At 35.2% G+C, this 21,822-nt stretch overlaps 1 protein-coding gene across 11 annotated transcripts in view; it reads left to right on the forward strand.

Moving 5' to 3' along the window:
- Anks1b (ankyrin repeat and sterile alpha motif domain containing 1B) overlaps nt 1-21,822 on the forward strand; it is a 1,117,917-nt gene that overhangs the window by 332,854 nt on the left and 763,241 nt on the right. The gene's annotated exons all lie outside the window — the stretch shown is intronic.

A 21,822-nucleotide genomic window follows, 5' to 3' on the forward strand; every position in this document is an offset into this window, starting at 1 on the left:
AGTCCAGATGGTGCCTGTCTTAGTGCATGAACATGTGGCCACACACTGATGTTGGGCCCTTGTGAATGTCAGGGCATTCAGATTTGGGTGCTTACTTGGAAGGGACCTCTTTAATTCCATAACTTCAACTACCAGTTGTAATCTTCTTCAGAGAAGTGTCTCCTCTGCCTAAACTAACCCTGTGGGACCACTTTTACCCTCCTGCCCATTGTGACCTGTCCTTATCACACACAGCTTTGTCTCTGTCACTCAGTGGCCCCTCCCTCAGGGTAGGGACATGTTGTCTCCACTCCACCTTACTTACTCACCCTGCCAGCTTGCCATAATTCAGTAGACCATCCCCTCTCACCAAGAGACCTGTGTAGGGGTCTTAATATACATTGGCAAATTGCTTTCAAAAAACAAGTGTAGCAAAATTTCTGTTACCTATAAGAGTTTAAAATATACTCTAGGGTTGGGACTGTAGCTCAGAGGTAGAGTGCTTTTGCATGAGGCCCTGGGTTTGATCCCCAGCACTGAAAAAAACAAAAAAAAAACAACCCAGTAAATAAACAAATACAACAAAATATATATACTCTACATACTCTTTTTCTAGCACTTCTAATTGTAGATATTTAGTTTAAACACAATTGTACAAGTTGGTAGACAGGTTAGTACAGGATGGATGAATATACACAAAATTAATATATAAAGATTCATATCTTAAATTAGGGGATTGGTTAAATAAATTATGGAGCATTCTGTCAAAGACTATTCTGGACCATAAAAATTATTATGTAGTTCCCTATTTATTGACCTAAAAAGATATTCCTAACATTTTTTTCTTAAAGGAAAAAGCAAACAAACAATATTTCAAACTATTAACATCAATGTGATTCAATTTATATAAAATCATTTGCATGTGTATTTAGATATAGAATTACATTCAATGAAGTGTTTATCAATTGAATAATATAATTTTTATTCTTTATGCTTTTTTAAAAATATTTTTTTCAGTTGTTGATATACCTTTATTTTATTCATTTATTTATATGTAGTGCTGAGAATAGACTCCAGTGCCTCACACATGTGAGGCCAGTGCTCTACCACTGAGCCACAACTCCAGGCCTATGCCTTCTGTTACCAAGAAAAATAAAGCTGAACAATAATAATAATAATGTCAAGATACTATTTAAATAACAGCAGCTCTGGGAATTGTATAATTCAACATATAATCTTATTATGTTGCTGAATTTATCCTTCCTAAAAATTTTAGAAGAACCAATGTTTCAAATGTGGAAATGATAAATGTTAGTTCAGTAAGTTGGGTAATCAGTGGGGACAGTGCTTAAAACTATTTTATTGATATTATAAGTTAAATTATTCAAATGGTATTCAGTTAATAATGAACATGGCTATTGTATACAGAATAATCTCCCCTACCCCCAGGATGTCCATCCACATTCTAACCTTTACAGCCTGTGAATATATTACTTACATGGGTAAGGGAACTTGTAGATGTGATTAAGTTAGGCTTCTTGAGATGGGGTAATTATCTGTATTACTTATAATATTATATATAGTTTGGATCTAAAATATCCCCCCAAAGTCCAGTTGTTAAAGAGTTGGTCCCCAGTCTGTGACAATCTTGGAAGGCAGTGAAACATATAAGAGGAGTCTAGCTGGATGAAGTTAGGTCATTGGAGGTGTGCCCTTGAAGGGGATATTGGGACCCTGACCTATTCCTCTCTCTCCTTTTGCTTCCTGGCTGCCATGAAATGAGAAACTTTCTTCACTATACATTCCTGCCATTACATGCTACCTTACTAGAGTTTCAAAGGCATTGGGGCCAAGTGACCATGTACTGAAACCTCTGAAACTGTAGGCCAAAATAAACGTTTCTTCATTATTAGTTGATTCATTCAAGTATTTTTTTATAGATAGAAATCTTACTAACATACTATGCTAGTTCTACCATTATATTTTAGGAACAAATAATTTTTATTCTGGTTTCACAGATGCATACATGAAGAATTTTGCCTTGAAGTAGATTATACCCCGAGTTTCATCCATAACAAATTTTTATGAGAAGACTTGGAATTTTTGAGCTGATGAGATTTTGAATTTAAGTTGATATTGTGTGATGGTTTGAGACTTACAGGAATGCTGAGATATGAGTTAAATATATTTTACATGTAGATGTTGGTGAATATTTAGGATTCAGAGGATGCATTGTGATAAATAAGATAATGCTCCTCCATATCCATATCCTTATTCTAATCCCCAGAACCTATGACTGTATTGCCTAATATGGCAAAAGGAACCTTTCATATATAATTAAGGATTGTGAGATGGGATGATTATTCTGAATTACTCAGGTGGGCCAAGTATAATCACAAGAGTTCTTACAATAGGGAAGGTAATATGATGAGAAAAGCAGAGAGAGATCTGAGCATGTGACACTAATAGCTCCAAAGATGAAGAAAGGGCCTATGAGCCAAGGAATGCTGGGGGTCTCTTGATAATGGAAAAGGCAGGAAACAATTTTTTCCCCCTGAGTGTCCAGAAGTAACCAGCTTTGCTGATACCTTAACTTTAAGGTATATAACATTCCTTTTAGGCTTCTGACACCAATAACTGTCAGAAAAAAAATTATGTTGTTTTAAGCTACTAAGTTTGTGGCAATTTGTGGCAGTGACTATAGGAAAATAATATAATGACTATGGAAATTAGATCAGAAGACATTTCATCTATTATCTACTTATTCGGGGAACAGATGCCTGCTATCTATATTTGGGCAGAAGGCAGGAAATACAGGTACAGAGAAACACATTTTAACTTTCCTACCAAGCATTTATATAATCCAGGTTTTTATGATTTTATACAGTCATTTTTATAACTGTTAAAATAACAATTAAAATTTTGCCATTATAAAGTCCACATGTTGCACCATTTTAGGAAAGTATTGGTATAATTATATTAACAATTATGAAAACAATACTAACGTTAAAAAATGAAACTAGCATTTATTGAGTGCCTACCAAATGCCCGGTATTTTAGTCAGCTTTCTTGTCACTGTGACCCAAAGACCTGACAAGAACAACTTAGAAGAAGGAGAGTTTATTTTTGCTCATGGTTTCAGAGTTCTCAGTCCATGGTTGGGCTGACTCCATAGCTCTGGGCCCAAAGTGAGGCAGAGCATGATGGCATAAAGATGTGGCAGAGGAAAGTAGCCCAGGATATGCCAACCAGTAACCAAAGAGAGAGCTCTGCTCACTAGGAATAAAATATAAATCCAAAAGGCATAACCCAGTGATCTGCTTCCTCCAGCCACACCCTACCTTCTCACAGTTACTTCCCAGTTAATCCATATCAGAGGATGAATCCACTGATGAGGTTGTGGCTCTTATATTCTAATCATTTCACATCTGAATGTTTTTGCATTGTCTCATGCATGAACTTTTGGGGGCCACCATGCATCTGAACCATAACACCAAAACTACTTTACATTCCTTATCTTATATTTCACAATAATCCTATGACAAATTTTCACTTTAACGTTTGAAAATTGAATTTCAAGTGGTTAAAGAACAAGCTCAAGTTTGTATAGCTATTGTATTTGGTCCAAAACCCACATGAATACTTTATATGAAATTAAAAAGGTCTTAAACAGTGCACATTTTTTCAAGCAGAAAGAAACCTGTATATGATTTTCTATTCAGTAGTTTTCACTGTAACATTTCAATATTAAAAAGAGGATATCAAAAATTGTTGATGTCATTCTTGTGTTGAGTATACTCAATTGATTCATCATTTTACATTGTGCTTCCAGAGTGAGTAGATTTCTCAATATTTTTATTAGAGTCTAGATTTTAAAAATTGATGGTTTGATAAGATTCATAATTTATTTAGAATTCCTCCTGTCTTCCCTATTATTTTATTCATTATCCATTTGCTGCATAACATTATTATTGACTATCTGCTGCATGCAAGGTATACAGTATTAAGAAGTTTGGACATCCCTCATCCCTCATATTATTTAAAATTTTTGCTAGGAACTGTATGTAAGTAATACTATTTATTACCTATATAATCTTGAGCAAGAAACTCAGCTTCTCCTTCCTCCTTTTTAAAATGTGGAGGATAGTTCTTATTTATCCACTGGATTGTATGATAGTATTACAATAAAAATACTAGTTTCTGTATAAATTTCTTACTATACAAATGCTAATTGGTCTTTTTCTGTTTTGTCTGTGGCCTCTAGAGACATCACCTTCTAAATGTGTAGAATTGTCAGGTTGAAGAAGAATATAAACCAACCTTATATAAGTGCTTTGAAAGTTGTCTAATATGAATTTGTATGTTTTTTGAAAATCTGGCAGTATATACAGTACTCTAGAAGTTAATAGTGATTAGTTCTAAAGCTTAGGATTTATGAGAGACCTCACTTTCCTTTGTCATATACTTATAACTGGTTTGAATTGTTTTCAGCAAGCAGATCTAATTTTTCATAAATATTTTATATTTTGTGAAAAAACGTTATGACTTGTAAAAGTCACAATGATTAATTATGGCATCATGAGTTTCCATAGAATAGTTTGAAAATTATTACCACTGGAAAGTCTACATTTTGCATCATATGAGAAATTTATTCATATAAAACATTAATGATGATGATAATAATTATGTTAATATCCACTCATACGTCCATTAATTCATTGAATCCATCTGTCTACCCAACCATCCATTTATTTATTTATTCAGTTTTTCATTCTTGTTTGTATCATTTAAGTATTTTTGATTCAATTGTCTATAATCATCTAAATTGTTCTTTCGGGAGGATTAGGTAGGGACAGCTAGAAGACACTGTAGGATATGTTGTTAGTGCAACTGTTGTTATTACTATGTTAACTACTATTTTTCCATTAAAGGGCAACAATTACTATTTCTTCAAAATATCATTTCTCTGATTATTAGTGATTATTTTTCCCCTGCTGATTTTCAAAGCATTTGTATCTTTCTCTTGCAAATTGCATGTTTTTTTCTTCTATTTATTTAAGTTTTTAAATAATTATAAAGGTATTTTAAAAAATAAACTCTTATTGTTTGTGGATTCCATAACTGAAAAATTTCCTACTTCCTGAAGTTTATTTGTAACTTTAAAATCAATACTCATGGTCTTTTCATGGTTGTTTTTGGATGTGCATAGAACAATGAAAAATTTGAATCACCTCATGTGACAGTTTACTAGTTTCAGCTCTCAGACTGTAAATGATGTCCTTTTTCACAGTCTAGTTACTGCCACTTTTGGGGGGTATTTTTATGCTGTTTCTTGGAAATTTCTATGTGTAAAGGTTCCTACAGTAATGCTGAATTGTTTATAGAAGGATAAGAAACACTACTGATTTGCCTTTGGAGAAACTCTTTGTATCATATAAACTTCATTCAGACATGAGAGAGAGTGCTATTGACTGTGAGTTCAATGTTAATGAATCAACAAGCTATATTAAATAAGTTGTTTTAAACAAAACACATAATACACCATTTCGTATTGATCAGTCAATGAAAATGTGACCAGATGCTCTCATGAATCTAAACCTTCCTTTCTCGTGGGGACAGTGATTTAGTACTCCTTAAAGCTTTTTAGTAAAAAGCTACTGTGAAAGCAAGAAACAACTGTATTTCTAGATACCAAAAGTTTGCCTGTTAAAAACAGACGACAACTTTTCAAAAGCTTTTTTCTCCCACAGTATTTCTTGCCCTATAATTTTGTGTTTTATTTTTTGAGGTGCAAAAGTTTTAATTTTTATGAAGCTACATCTATGTATTTGTGTTAAGCTTCTAGGTCTTTGTATCTTGCTTAGGCTAACTTTGACTTACACACAATTATAAAAATATGCCATCATATTTTCTTCATGTATGTAGACATATTTTTAGATCCATAATTTATTGATGGTTATTCCTCCTTCCCAAAGTAATGGTCCCATTGTCCCAGTACTATTTATCAAATAATTCTCCTTTTTTTATTTGGCTTTAAGTGATATATTTGCATGTATTTCCTTATTGAACTTTAAAAAAATTAGCAAAACATATATAACATAGAATTTTTTATAATAACCATTTTAAGTGTACAGTTTAATAGTGATACCTATATTCACATTGTTTTATCCACCTCCAGAACTTTCTCATCTTTCAAAACTGAAACTCTGTGCCCAGTAAACAACTCTCCATTTATTCCTCCTGCCAGCCTTTGGAAACCACCATTCTACTTCTTGTTTCTATTAATTTGTCTACTCCAGTTTCCTCAAATAATCATGCAACATTTGTCTTTTTGTTACTGGCTCATTTTATTTAGCTGATATTTTCAAGTTTCATATATGGTGTACAGCATTATTTTGGTATGTATATACCCTATTTTGCTTATCCCCTCATCTATTGATAGACATTTAGGTTGCTGTCACCTTTTGTTGTAGAAAAAAATGCTTAATATGGATATATGTCATGGTTTAGATAATAGGTGTCCCCAAAAAGTTCATGTGAGAGACAATACAAGAAGGTTTAGAAGTGAATTGATTGGGTTATGAGAGCCTTAACTCAATCAGTGAAGTAATCTCCTGATAGGAATTAATTGAGTGGTAACTGTAGCTGTAGGTGGAGGAAGTGGGTCCCTGGGGGCATGCCCTTGAGGTTTACATTTTGTTCTTGCTGAGCTGAGCTCCTTTTCTGCTTCATGAAATCCTGTTCCCAGCTGCTTTCCTCTACCACACTCTTTTACCATGATGTTCTGCCTTGTCCCTGAGGAATGGAGTTGGCTGTCTATGGATGGAGACCTCTAAAACCATGAGCCCCCCAATAAACTTTTATTCCTTAAAATTGTTCTTGTCAGGTCCTTTGGTTACAATGTTGAAAAGCTAACTAAAATAGAAATTGGTATCAGAAGTTGGGTTGTTGTTGTGACTAATGTGACCATATGGCTTAAAAGCTTTTGTAGCCTTTTGGAACTTGTGGGAGGACTTTTGGAAAGGTAAGTGATGTAAGCTGGAAAAGCTTTAGATTGTTGTAAGTGGAGCCTAATAGATGATTTGAGTGGGCATTTAGAAGACCAGAATGCCAATAAGACTGTAGACAGCAAGGTTGGGTCAGGAGGTTTCAGAGGAGACGTAGTACTCTATAGGAAATTGCACTAGAGGTCATTTATGTTATGTTCTGGCTAAGAAGTTGTCTGCATGTTAAACTTTCTGTGAGACTGAATTAAAAGGTACTGGACTCTTTAATCTGGCAGAAGAAAAAATTTTAGGCAGTCTAGTATGCAGGCAGTGACATGGATATTGATGGTGGCTTTTAGCCAAATTTATTGTCATAACCAGGAACAGAAAGCAAAGCATAAAACTATGAAAAACTGAGGTTTCACCAGAAAATTGTGAGTAAAACTGGAGCTAAGGAATGTGTGGTTGTTAAAGACATTACAACCACTAAAGAAATAACTAAAGATATTGCCTGGAGACAATAAGAAAGATGGCTTGGAGGGTAATCTCAAGAATTGCCAAGACCATCTCAGGCTCAGGGGTGTAAAAGTAAAAATTCTTTTGAGAAGAGACCAGTGAGATACTCTGCTTACACAAGGTGACCTGGAAAGTTGTTTTACCATGCTCAGCCACCAAGGCATTCAGAGGATGCTTCAACCATGATCCCTAAGGCTTGGCTACTGCTGGAGATGGTGGCAGACCTTGGTGTTCACCATTATTTTTGACTCTGTAGGAATGCAGAATGCTGGAGTTAGGGAGTCATGTCATGGGGGCTTCCACCCAGATTTCAAAGGAAGGCTTGTGAGGCCAGGCACAGAGCAGCAGGGTTGGAGTCCCTGCAGGTAGCCCATGATAAGGTGATGTGTGGAGATTGGAGGAGGAAGCCAAAGCTGCAGTAGAGACCCACAAGATTAAGAAATTCCAGTACCAGGGAATGTCTGCCAAAGAAAGTTGTAGGAATTGAGCAGAGACAAGCCAACAGAGAAGCTATGTGGTTCTCACACAAGCCCTTTAGTGACAATCTCACCATATTATATGCTTCAGATGCTGGACAGGGAACTATAGGACTTGTTTACCCAGCTGGGTTTTGGTCTTGCTTTCATCCCATCCCTTCTTTCTGTGCTCTTATTTCTTCTTTGTGGAATGGAAATGTTTACTGTGTGACTTTATACATTAGACACAGAAAACTTGCTTTTTTTGTTTGTTTGTTTGTTTGTTTTAATAGGAGCTCTCACTTAGAGTTTACCTTGAGTCTCAGTGTGTTACCGTTGTTTACTGGTGACAGTCCTTGCTTCACAATGTTGAAATATAACACCAGAGAAGCATGCTGAGGCAAGGTTAGAATGGAAAGTAGAGGCTTTATTAAAGGACAGCAGAAAAAACTTCTCCTGGAGGAAGAAGGGGACCCAAGAGATGGAATCCCTGGAAGGGTGAATGTATTCCCCTTTTTATAGCTATGATCTTCATCTGGTCCCCCCCCCCCATTCCTGTCCTTTGTTCTGTTATCTTTCAATGATGGAATGTAGGTGGGGAAGCCTGAAGGGTGGGGCACAGGTGGGCCAAAGAAGTAATCTGGGCAGGAAGGACTTTTGGATCAGCATCTTCAAGTTTGCTGGGAGCTGTTTCATTAATATTTCTTTGGGATGGGCTCTGGGCCTTGGGGACATTAACATTCCAAGAATTCTGCTTTTTCCGGACTTCATTCTCTACATGGCCTCCATTTTGGATTTTACTCGATATTAGACCCAATTTACCTAACTACACTGACTGCCTATCTTTAAATCTGGCTTCAAGTGGAGACATTGCCAAGGAACTGTTGAGACTGGGAACTCTTGGAAATGCGCCAAATGTGTTTTGCATTTGTAATATCAGATTCGTGGGACCCCAGTAGACCTCAAGGAGCTGAATCCGATGCAATGACATCAGAGTCTTTATTGCAAGCTCGAGCCTGGACTCACAACCATTTCTGATGCAGTGGTCCTGACGAGTGAGTCCTGGCCTTTAGTTCAGTGAGGATTTATAGGTTTTTTTTTTTTTGGATACTCTATGCATCACAACATCACACAGCAAATCATTTCACACTACGGGGAAAATCAAACAACAGCTCTTAACATTGAGTAGCACATTCGTTGGTGGGAACAAGTTGGGTAAGGGTGATTGGTTAGTTCAAGTGGTGGATACTTTTGAACTGATTAGTTTAGGCCAGGAGGGGTTGCAAGAGTGTATATACTAAAATGCAGGGTTGCCTAATCATGTTATTAATCACCAAAACTACTGGGAGGGTCACCTGGTATTTCAGGTATCTTCCCTGCCTCACTCTGATTGGTTGTTGCTATGGTCTGAAATTAGGCCTCAAGCATTCTTTGGTTTTTAGCTTTGTGCCTAGGGTTTTCCAAGGACAAGGGTGGGTTTTCCAAGGACATGGGTCATCCCCCACCCTTTGGACAGGCCCTGCTCTGAAATAGAGGCATTTTCAAAAATGGAGTCACATCAGTTTCTCACATTGTGATATTGTTACCATCTGGGGGTGCTGCATTCATTGTCTTCATTCAACAAAGAAATGAAGAACAGGACACAGAGATAGCAAGGAAGAAGTAGGTGAAAGAGATACAGAAATAGACTTCTCAGAAGAGAAGGAGCCCCAGAGCTGAGAATCTGATAGGGCATTTTGGCCTATTCTCTTTATGGTCTCTGGAATTTCCACCTTTCCTTATTTCCTCTCCTGTCCACACACTCCTCACGATTATTGATTGGTATACCCCTGTTCATGCATCTGTTCTAGTTTTTCTATTGGCTCCCTTGCTTAGGAGCATGAGTACCAAGTGTCTGTCTGATTGGGTCCCCAGCTAGTGTCCTAGAGCACTTTCACCAACCAGGAAGTTGACCTTAACAAAAGATCTTCTTTATGCTCCTTTGTTCTGGCCCTGCTCCCTGTGGTAACTGTAGGCAGGTAGAGTGTGGCTGGAGGAAGTGGGTCCCTGGAGGCATGCCTCTGAGGTTTACATTTTGTCTTTGTTGAGCAGATATCTCTCTCTCTCTCTCTCCCCCCACCCCCTCTTGGGGGCCAAGTCCAGATCTGCTTTCCTCCACCACACTCTTTTACCTGCTTTCCTCCACCACACTCTTTTACCATGATATTCTGTCTCACTTGGGCCCTGAGGAATGAAGTCAGCCACCTATGGACTAAGACCTCTAAAACTGTGAGCCCTCAAATAAACTTTTCCTCCTTAAAATTGTTCTTGTCAGATCCCTTGGTCACAGTGTCAAGAAAGTTGACTAAAACAGTCTGTAAATATCTTTGAGACCCTACATTTAGTTCTTTTGGATATAGAACCAGAACTGAAATTGCTGGATCATATAGTAATTCGTTTTTAATTTTTGAGTAACTGCTGTACTGTTTTTATATTTGCATCATTTCAGTTTCTACCAACTGTGCATAAGGGTTTTAATACTCTGCATCCTTGTCAATACTTATTTTGTTTTTTTTCTTTTTGATTGTAGCCACCCTAATGGGTATGAAATAATATCTCATAATGGTTTTGATTTGCATTTCCCTGATGGTTGTGATAATGATGGTAAATATCTTTTATATGCTTGTTGGCCATTTGAATATCTTCTTTGAATAACTGTCTATTGAAGTCTTTTGACCATTGTACATTGGATTGTTTTTTGTTGAGTTGTAGGGATTAGTATATTCTGGATATTAACCCCTCATGAGATACATGATTTACAGATATTTTCTCAGATTTGTAGTTTGCCTTTTCACTCTATTGATGTTGTCCTTTGATACACAGATGTTTCAATTGTCATGTTATCCAATTTATCTCTATACACTTGTTACCTGTGCTTTTGATGTCTTATGCAAGAAATCATAGCCAAATCCAGTGTCATGAAGCTTTTCACCCTATGTTTTCTTCTAAGAGTTTTATAGATTTAGGTCTTACCTACTGAGATTTTAATGGAACAATGCCAAAGGTAGAGATTAATTAGGAGAAAGCAGGCATTTTCATAATATTAAATATTCACATTTAGGGATATATTATAAATTTCTATTTTCAAGTCTTTTTAGATTTATGATTTTTAAACGTAAATTTGCCTATATAAGTTAAGGTTTTTTTTTTCTGGCCATTTCATAGTATTTGTTTTTATCATGAATTTCCCATTGTGTTTTATAACTAGGTATTTCGGGTAGATTTGAAAGCTGTTGACTTTGGTATACTTACCCTATACCCTGTCATATGAATTGCATTATAGTTTATAAAAATGCTTGAGTTGATTTTCTAGTTAGGCAAATATCAAATGCAAATAATGATAATCATTTCTTTGACTTTTCAATATTTATAACCATTTGATGTTTTTCATTAAATGTGTTGGAATAATCATTTCAGTGTTGGATAGTGATAGTGTGTGGACTAAGTACTCTTGAAACTGGCATCTACATACATGTTCAAGTTTTGTCTCTAATATTACTGTTTTCTTTGTTGTTCTTTCATGTAGGATTTTGGTTTGGGGAAATAGATTTTATAATCTAATATTATAATCTTATATTTGGTGTATATTACATGTTTCCTATCTTCCTTCTTCCCTCCCTCCCATCTCCCTCCCTCCCTCCCTCCCTCCCTTCCTTCCTTCCTTCCTTTCCTTCTTTTCCTTCATTTTAGGAGATTGATCCCAGGGGCACTTTACCATGAGCTTCAACTCCAGTCCTTTTTTATTTTTTATTTTGATACAGGGCCTCACTCATTTGGTGAAACTGACCTTGAGCCTGTGATTCTCCTGCCTTAGCCTCCCGAGTTGCTGAAATTACAGGCATGCTCCACCTGGGCAACATTATGAAACCATATCTCAGGAAAATAGAATAGATTATTTTCTAATGGTATTATATCCCAAGTCACTTACTGTAGGCTTTTTCACAGCAAAATGGTTTAAGTTTGTCCTCAATAATAATTGAAAATATAATGCAGTATCACTTATTTTATATTTTGGTTTAATGAGACTAACAACCTACATTAGTTACGTGCCAGTAACTTATCCTTAAAAACCCTTAATAAATCTTTCCTGCATGAATGGTCTGTAGCAGAGGCCAGCAAGCCCTCTCTGTAAAGGTGGTAAATATTTTAGGTTTCGAGTGCCATATGATCTCTATTGCAATTACTCATTTCTGCCATTGTACCCCAATTGCAGTCTTAGAAAATATGAAAACAAATGAGCATGGCTGTATTCAATAAAACTTTATTTGTAAAACCAGGTAGTAGGCTGAATTTTTTTATGTAATTTACTATGTCAGATCTACATGGTAAAGAAATTAGAATCCTAGCACTGATAATGAAATCTGTTTCCATATAGGTCTATTTGGAAATATTTTCAAGTAAGAAAATGTTTTATCCTGTACAATGATCCCCTTTTCTCTGTATCCTCAGCAATATTTGTTATCTTTCATCATCTTTTCCTTATCACACTGTTTTTAAAAAATTAGTTAATTTATTTATTTTAATTAGGTATATATGACAGCAGAATGCATTTTGATTCATTGTACAAAATTGCAACACAACTTTTCATTTCTCTAGTTGTACGTGATGTAGCGTCATACCATGTGAGCAGTCATATATGTACCTAGGGTAATGATGTCCATCTCATTCCACCATCTTTCCTGCCCCCATTCCCCCTCCCCTCCCTTTCTTCCCCTCTCCTTTGCCCAATCAAAGTTCCTCCATTTTTCCCATGCCCCCCTCCATTATGAATCAGCACTCACTTATCAGAGAGAACATTTGGCCTTTGTTTTTTTGGAATTGGTGTACTTCACTTAGCATGATATTTTCCAACCCATTCATTTACCTGCAAATGCCATGATTTTATCCTCTTTTAATGCTGAGTAATATTCCATTGTGTGTGTATGTGTGTGTGTGTGTGTGTGTGTGTATACATATATATATATCACAGTTTGTTTATCTATCATCTATTGAAGTGCATCTAGGTTGGTTCCACAGTTTAGCTATTGTGAATTGAGCTGCTGTAAACATTGATGTGGCTGCATTACTATAGTATGCTGAGTTGGTTGGAATGTAAATTAGCACGTATTGTGGAAAACTGTAGGGAAGTTCCTTAGGGGGAAAAAAAGAGAAACAAAAATAGAATTTCTGTATGATCTAGCATTCCACTCCCAGGTATTTACTCCAAATATTTGAAATCAGTATGTCAAAGAGATGCCTATAGTCCCATGTGCATAGAAGTCCCATTCACGATAGGCAAGTTATATAAATGACCTAAGTGTTCCTCAACTGATGAATAAAGGTGTGCACACACACTGGAATACCATTTATCCTTTAAAAAAAGAAATTCTGTCATTTGTGAAAACTTGGATTAAACTGGACAGCATTGTGTGGAGTGAAGTAAGCTAGGCACAGAGAGAAAGATAACTGCATATTCTTACATGTGGAATCCAGAACAACTGAACTCAGAAAAGGGAGTAGAATGGTAGTTAACAGAGTGTAGGGAGTGGAAGAATGGGCAGATGATGGTCAGCGGGTACCAGATCTTAAACAGGAGGAGTATTTTTGAAATCTATTGTATTAGCATGTTAAATATAATTAAGAGTATTATACATTTCAGAACTGCTAATAGTAAATTTCAAATCTTCTGACCACAAAAAAATGTTAAGTATTTGAGGTGATGAGCATGTCCCTAACTTGATTTACTTATTCCACATCATATTCATAAACCATAATATTACTTAGTACACCATAAATACATGTAATTGTAAATTATCAATTAATAAAGCAAAAGTTTTTTTAATATTTATTTTTTTAGTTGAACACAATACCTTTATTTTGTTTATTTATTTTTATGTGATGCTGAGGATCAAACCCAGGGCCTCACACGTGCTAGGTGAGCGCTCTACCCCTGAGCCACAACCCTATCCCTAAAGCGAAAGTTTAATAAAAAAAAAAACCCCATAAAAACAACAACAACAATAACAAAAAAGAAAATGTTTTATACAAAAATATGGAAACTTAGGAAAAAAGGAAAATTCAGTGAACCAGGGGGGAAAAAAAAGTCTTTCCACCTGTAACAAGACTCCAGAGTACCAGTTCTAACTCCTTCCCCTAAAAGGATCATTTTACACAGATCTTTTAAGGATTAAACACATTTATTAGAAACTAAAACTAGATTAGGATTGTTGTAGAAGCACTCTGAAGTCTTAACAATTAATTTCTAAATGAGATGTACACCCTCTGTGGTATAGGTTATAGGTACTTCTTCCAAATGTTAGTGAGCAGTTAATTGGTACAGAACTATTAATTTTACAGTCTTTTAGAGTCAACTCAAATGCCATTTCTTTCATAGCATCTGATTTAGTCCTCCCTAACCATAAACAATCTTCTTCCTCTTAAATTTCAAGGAGTTTGTTTTTTTAACATCTGTGGCTTTCTCCCTTCAATTGTAGCTATTTATAAATTTATTTTATTCATTCTTTTACATATTAGCTTCTTATATCTGGCAAATGCTTATGATCTTCAGAATATTCTGCTTTGTGTCTTGTGTACAGGCTGTTTGTTCTGAAAAAGAAAGTAATGTCTATTATCTTTTTATACCCTTTTGATGATAGTATACATAGAAGAGAGAAACAACCATAAAGAGATGAAAGTTATCACCCACCTTATTCTCTTCTTTACTTCTGCTATGTTTAGGTGTCTTGAGAGGATAATTCACACTTCCATGTGACCCTGCAATCCACCAGAGCACAGGCCCCATTCCTGATAAATCTCTTCCCTTGTATTCCTGCTCCTTACCAAACTTCAGCTTCTCCGGATGGTTTTCCATTCATTCTGGCTGTGACAGTCAACCCTTGTGGCCTTATAGGTAGGAGCTTAACCTCTTAGGAAAGCGGGAAAATTGCTTCTGACTGAGTTTAAAGTGAGGAGTTGTGGGTGGTCATGAAGGGGACGGGATTCAGCTTTTGGAGAGAATAGGTAGAGAGGGAAAGGAAAGAACAGGTGTGCAGTAATCAAAGGGATGGAAAAAGAAAAAGATAAAATGAAAAGAAAGAATGTGGCTGCATTTGGAATTCTCAGCCACAAGTGATATATTGATTTTTTAAAACATGTAGTGATGATGGGAATACAAGGAGGGAACAAGCAATGTGTCATTGTCATCTGAATGTGGAGAAGAAATTACAGAATGTTATCTATCTTTGATATGCCATTTTTCATTGCAATAAGTGGACAGCTGGCCACATAATATCCATTGAAAATGTATTATTTTAGGGGTTGATTGCTTTATGATAATTAAGTTTTATAAGTTACTCTTAGATTGTTTTGTACTTAAGCAACATATATTTTTATACATTAAATTTGAGTGTTCATGACCTTGACTATACACTGACCATAACATAGACAATTCATGGCCTTGGCTATACAACATAGTCTGCTGGAAGTCTGGGCAAGGGAGTCTAACTATAGCCATTTGGGGTCTAACAATGTGTGAACTTTTATATTAAATTTTTTTTTTAACTTAACAGATTTCTGGTTAAACGTGGTAAATTGAACATGGTAAGATGGACTCATTTAGTTCTAACTCCTTCCCGAATCTTATGAAAACAACAGGAAGGCAGAAAGGAAATCATTAACCCAGAGAGCACAACAAGGGGACAAAAGCAGAGAGGGAATCCAAAGGTAAGTGCAGGGAGCTCCAAAGCAGGCAGGCAAAGGAGGAGTCTTTGAATCTTGCCAATACCTGGAGATTGTAATTTTAGAGCTTCAGAGATTGTAATTTTAGGCCTAGGTGGGGGTCTGGGCCTCAGTCATTCTTTATTTTAAAAAATTTGTTTGAATTAGTTATACATGACAGTAAGTGCACTTTGACACATCATATGTAAATATAGACTCACACTTGTCATATAGTTAATATGCAACTCTTTTTCTCAAGTCACGGAATTCTATGTTGATATAGAAGAAAACATATCATCATATAGTCAGTTTAACAGTTTAATATACAATATAGAAAGAAGTTGAATATTCTTTAATTGGTGCTCATAAAAACCCTAATTTCAGTCATTCTTCTTGGGGTTAAATATGAAGTTGCCTATGTGTGGTAGACAAAAACAGAGCATACAGTCCACTTTCTACCAGAGGACTTTCTGGGTCTTTCCCATTATGACTCAGCCACCACTAAATGCCCATCCTTTCAGGTCATCTACTGTCATTACTACCAATGTTACCCTTTTTTTGCTCTCATTGGCCTTAATTCCTTCCTTCTCTTTCTATCTAATGTCTATGATTAGCAAAAGCCCTGTGTTCTGATTCTCTCTTGTGAACATACTCATCATTTCTTGGCTTTCCCTAGAAGTCCACATTTATCTGTGTGTACTAATTCATACCAGCAACATTGTTACCATGAAATTGGTGAGATTGGAAACCAATAATGTTTTATCATAAAGAATCCTAAAATGTGCAGCATGGATTACTATTGTTGTTATCATTCCCTTTTCTCAGTAACCATTACTTTAGCACTGATTTATTTATTATTTTTGAGACAGAGTTTCACTATGTTGCCCAGGCTAGTCTCAAATTCCTGGGCTCAAGGGATCCTCATGCCTCAGCCTCCCAAGTGGCTAGGACTACAAGCATGCCCCACAATGCTCAGCTTACTTACATATTTGTTATTTTCTTACTATATCACATACTGTTTTAAGTAAGGATGCAGTCATTAAAAAAATATTTTCTATATATAATTTGTCACTAGCAGGACTTCCTATTTATTTCTTTATTTTGCAAACAGCAGCAAAGAAATAAACAGGAAGTCCTGCTAGTGACAAATTAGATATAGAAAAGCTTTTGAAGGTGATGCACATGAGGATGCAGATGAGGAATACATGGCAGATTAGATTGTGTTGTCAAGGGAGGCCTCCCTGTGAAGGTGACATTTGGATCAATACCTAGTTACTAAAAAGGAGGCAGCCACAGGAAGGTCTCTGTGTTACATAGGGCAAAGCACAAGTGAAGCCACAGGGCTACCCTAGGGAAAGCATCAGGAATGCTAGGCAAAGTCTTAGGAGTTGAGGTCAAAGAATGTATTGAGCTTTGTTGATATGGGTAAGGAATTTTGACTTTATTCTTATTTAAATTTAAATGAGAAGTCAGTCTTTGGAGGATATTTTAAACAAGACTTGTGATTTAATTTACATTTTAAAATAATCACTTAGTGTATGCAGACTTCATCACATTAAATACACCTGCCTTCATATACACTTGTAAAGACAAATTACCCAAGTGGCAGGAAGGTTTGGTTAGCTGCAGGGCTAGATTCAAACTACCCACTAAATTGGCAGGAAGGTTTGGTTAGCTACAGGGCTAGATTCAGAGACATCTCAATATTTTAGAAAGAAGTGATATTTTGATGGTTGGTTTGTAAGTAATCTACAAAGTATATGTTCAGTTTTTTGGTACTGAAGATATTATATGCTTATTATAAAAAATGGAAAAAGAAGAAAAATTTAAGAAAGAAAAAAAAAAACAGTTTTATTGTCCCAAACATCAATGTTGATGCATTTCTTCTTGACTTTTTAAATGTAAAAATGTATGTGTGTGTATTTATCTCTACTTACCTACCTACCTAACTTTCATCATGGTGCATATATACTTCATAGTTCTTTTTTATTTAATAAACATTTTCCATATTTTCCCAAAGTTTTTATAAGTATTATTTTAGTAAGATGACATATCACTAAAAGATGAAAATCATATTCAAAAGGTAGTTTTTTAATGTGGGATGCAAATATAAATAAGAGTTTATCCCTTTCTTTGAAGATCCTTAGGGTTCATTTCATAGTAGATGAAAAGAAAAGTCTTAAACCAAAGCAGCTTTCTTTTTCTTTATATTAGGAATATATAATTCAGGACACAAAAGAAATATTTTTATTCTGAATTATGAAAAGCCAGAGAGTATTAATATCAGTTTGAGATGGGAAGATAAATAATAAGAAATGGATGGAAAATGACTGAAAACGATAAACATGGTCAGTGCAGGACATCTTGCAATACAAACAAACTCAGCAGTGTAATCCAATAGGAGAGTTCTTACAAGTATGCAATATGTAAAAGAATATCAACTTCCAAAAAATGGTTGGTACATCTGTATAGGAATAGCTAACTCTGAGTAGAAAAAAAAGTGGAATCCTCTACTGAGAATACCTTTCTTATTCAGAAAGAGAGAATTAATTTGAAGATTATTCTCATGAGGATAGAAATGGTTAACATTACTTAGGATACAGGCAGTAGTGCTACAGAGAGGTTCTTTCCATTTTGAGGATACTTGAATGAACAGAGGACACATCCTTAAGGCATTTCCCTTGGCTCTGTACTGAGTGATAACATGTCTGAGCTGGATAACCCATTCCTAAAAAGCTCAGCTTTCCTTTCTTTGGCAGCTCACAATGGGTAAGCTGGACCCTGAGGTATCTTTTTCTCTTTTCCATATCTGCTTTTCTACCCATAGCTTCTTCATAAAGACATGGAAGAGAAGTAGAAAGCACCACTTTTAACATTAAGATACTTATGCAATACAGAGAATAATGTCTTAACTTTTCATATGAAACATAGTTGGTTTTAAATAGAGATTTATTGATAGATTCAAGGGTGTACTCATGTACTATACATATATGTAGACGAAAGAGAAAAAAACTTTGCTGTTGAATTTATCCTAAAAATAAAGTTAAATCAGCATGTTGAAAAGAGATAATGCAGAAAAGAATTTAGTATAGTGCTTGGCATTCAGGAAATGCTCAAACATCATAGATTCTGGAGCTGGACTTGTTTTTTTTTTTTTTTTTTTACTGTGTGACATTGGACAAGTTACTTTAAACTCTCTGTACCTCAGCTTCAATAGTAGTTATATTTCATGGAATTGTTATGAAAATTAAATGAGAGAAAACATAGAAAGTACATAGAACTGTGCCTGGCACACGTGAGTATTAGATGTATTATCCATTATTATGTGGTGGTAATTTTAACTCAAGAAATCACGGATCACTTTTGTGTCATAGAATGAAATAAAAGGAAAGCTCTGCCAGATCAGCATATGCCAGAACTCTTTTACCTTCATTCTGGTGTGGATTATTCTTATTTAGGATATGAATTCAGCTCATTCAGCTCTTCATTTCTGTTTTTTTTTTTTTTTAGTTCATGTGTATTAAGTTCAACACTTAATAAAAGTGGCTGCTGTTCTTCAAATCATATTCTCCCCAATCCAGCTAAATACCATCAGAAATTATTTTAACTGGCAAATTAGCTTTAATCATTTTCTTAAATGAGAGTCATGAATACTATATTTATAGTATATGCTTGCTACTGAAAAACAATTGGTTTATGTATTCAGGATATTTAAATGAGAACTTCTCATGTGTGAAAATTTAAGTTACTGATGAAAGAAATAATAGTTAAGCTATGAAATGAATTTCTTGTAGGGTTTCTCAGATTGATACCTCACTAATCTTGCTTTAAATAATAAATTCCTGGGGCATACATTAGATATGATGCATGACTTAGTCAATCATAGAAATCTTCCTTCTGCATTCATTTTCTCATGTATTGCCTTATAAAGGATTCTGCCTCTAAAGCCTCCATTAAATCTTTATTATTTTTTAAAAATCTCAAACTGAGAATTAGAAATAATTTATTGGGAGTTTAATTATAGAGCAAACATCTGAGATTTTATACAAAATGGAGATGTCTTAAACCTAGTCCCAGGGGAAGGTAGCTAAAACACCTTATGGCCCTGTCTGTCTCACTTATAACCAGAGACCTCAGGTTATTTGCTATGATTTGTTGTATTTAATTTTACAAATAAGAAGATACTTGTAGAAATTTAGGCAGGATGATAGGTAATCTCTGGATGTGTTAAAAATACATATTAGTGTTATATGTGTTTGTGTTTTAGCCTGGATGGGGAACCTTGAGTCACAAAGTAATCATTAGATTAAATGCCTTACATATAAAGAAAGAAGCATGAATGTAAGATTGAATTGGGAAACTTGGATTCTCTTGGCTTTGTAGCTCAGAGTGCCAGAGCTGGACAGCTATCTGACTTCTGTCTGTCTGTCTGTCTCTCTCTCTCTCTCTTAATTTTGCTTTGTTTTTTTAAATCTATAAACTAAGGATATTATACCAGGTCAACATTGTTTAAATAGTGTTGTGGCTACCCATGCTGATTCCTTGTAGAGATTATGGACATTACTGATGCAAAACTTTCATGGTTAAATATGTTTGTGAATTTGAGAAGATTATTTTCCTGCTGGACATCTTAGAAATGACATTCCTAATACACATCTCCAAGAATGGGGAAAGAGCAAAGATAATTCCCTAAATTCATGTGATTACAGAACCCTTTTTGTAAATCTTTGGGAACTCCTAAATTAGATTATCTCATAGAAACCTCCCAACACTAATTCTGTTACATTTGCTAATATACCTTCCATTAAATTATATAATAAGGACTTACTTATAAATATTCTTAACTTCCTCACAAAATATTCTGTAGGAATAAAATTTTCTGTTTTCCTTCATTGTTGTAAATCTCTACCCAGCTAGCATTTCTGATATAAAAATTTTAATCCTATAAATTAACTGTTAAAGTTAGGATACATCCTAACTAATGTCAAGCAAACTATATTTGCAGAATAGCACAACAGCAATTTCTTACTTTTCCTGATTTTCCTTAGTGCATTAATGTAATTGGATACTGTGAAAATTAATCTAAAGGTACAATCTTATTCTGGAAAATAATCTTTTTAAAAATTTTTAGTTATTGTTGAAATTTAAGAAATAGATGGAAGCAAAGATAGCAAGGAAATCTGTTATGAAAATAAAACTATTTGTATGAAAGATGAAAATTTTAATTAGAAATATTTAAATAATTGAAAATTTGGTTAGAAATTAGGCTAGAATAAAAGGCTGAAGGGTATTTTCAGAATCTTCTTTTAAGCATTATTATCCACATCCATTGAGAACTACTTGACACTGTACCACAGTAAGATATTGTATGCTAACTGCATCCATAGGGATCATAATCTATTTCGACACATAGAACATATACATAAAAGATATGTTTGTGAGGCAGCATTTGCTGAGTCACAGATTTTACAACAATTATGGTAGAAATATGAAGAGGAATTGTGACTGTTAGATGACACAGTCCCAGTAAATTTCCATGAATTAAGTAGACCCAAGCTGAAGACTGAACTTTGAAAACAGAAGAAAGGGAAGCCATGTCAGGTAGGAGTGATGTGAGAGTGCAGACAGGAATCCCTATTGTCTTATAGAGGATAATACATAACTCGGTTACACTGGAACAAAAGGTTTTGTACTTGAAAACTAAAAATAAGGCTGGAGATGGAGGTAGGGAGCAGAATTTGGAGGAACAGAGTTCTTTTCGATTTTCTCAAGTTTTAGTTTAGATAAAGGAAATCTGCTTAGAAGCAATTTTTGACCCAGTTAAGTTTTGAAGTTCCTCCTGAGCTAACTGTGTGTCTTGGGAGGAGTGATTGATGTCTCCTGGGGCTAATAGCTGAGGCATTGTTTCTCAGAGCTGGATTCTTTGGCCCAGAACACACATTTATGAATAGTGATTTGATGACCACAGAAGCACCTGCTTGTCAAACCCTCAGGATCTGCAGTCTTCCTATAGCTGTTTTGTTCTCTGCCTCTGCCTGGTGCTACCTTTTCAACAACATTTATTAAGTATACCTGATTCTCTCCTAAAGATGATAATCTCTTCTCTTAGCAGCATGAAAATATTTCAGTTATGTGATGTGATTTTTCAGGAG

Source organism: Marmota monax, unplaced genomic scaffold (genome assembly GCF_021218885.2).
Source record: "Marmota monax isolate L192 unplaced genomic scaffold, Marmota_monax_Labrador192_F-V1.1 WCK01_AAM20220418_F8-fsc00036, whole genome shotgun sequence".
NCBI lineage: Eukaryota > Metazoa > Chordata > Mammalia > Rodentia > Sciuridae > Marmota > Marmota monax.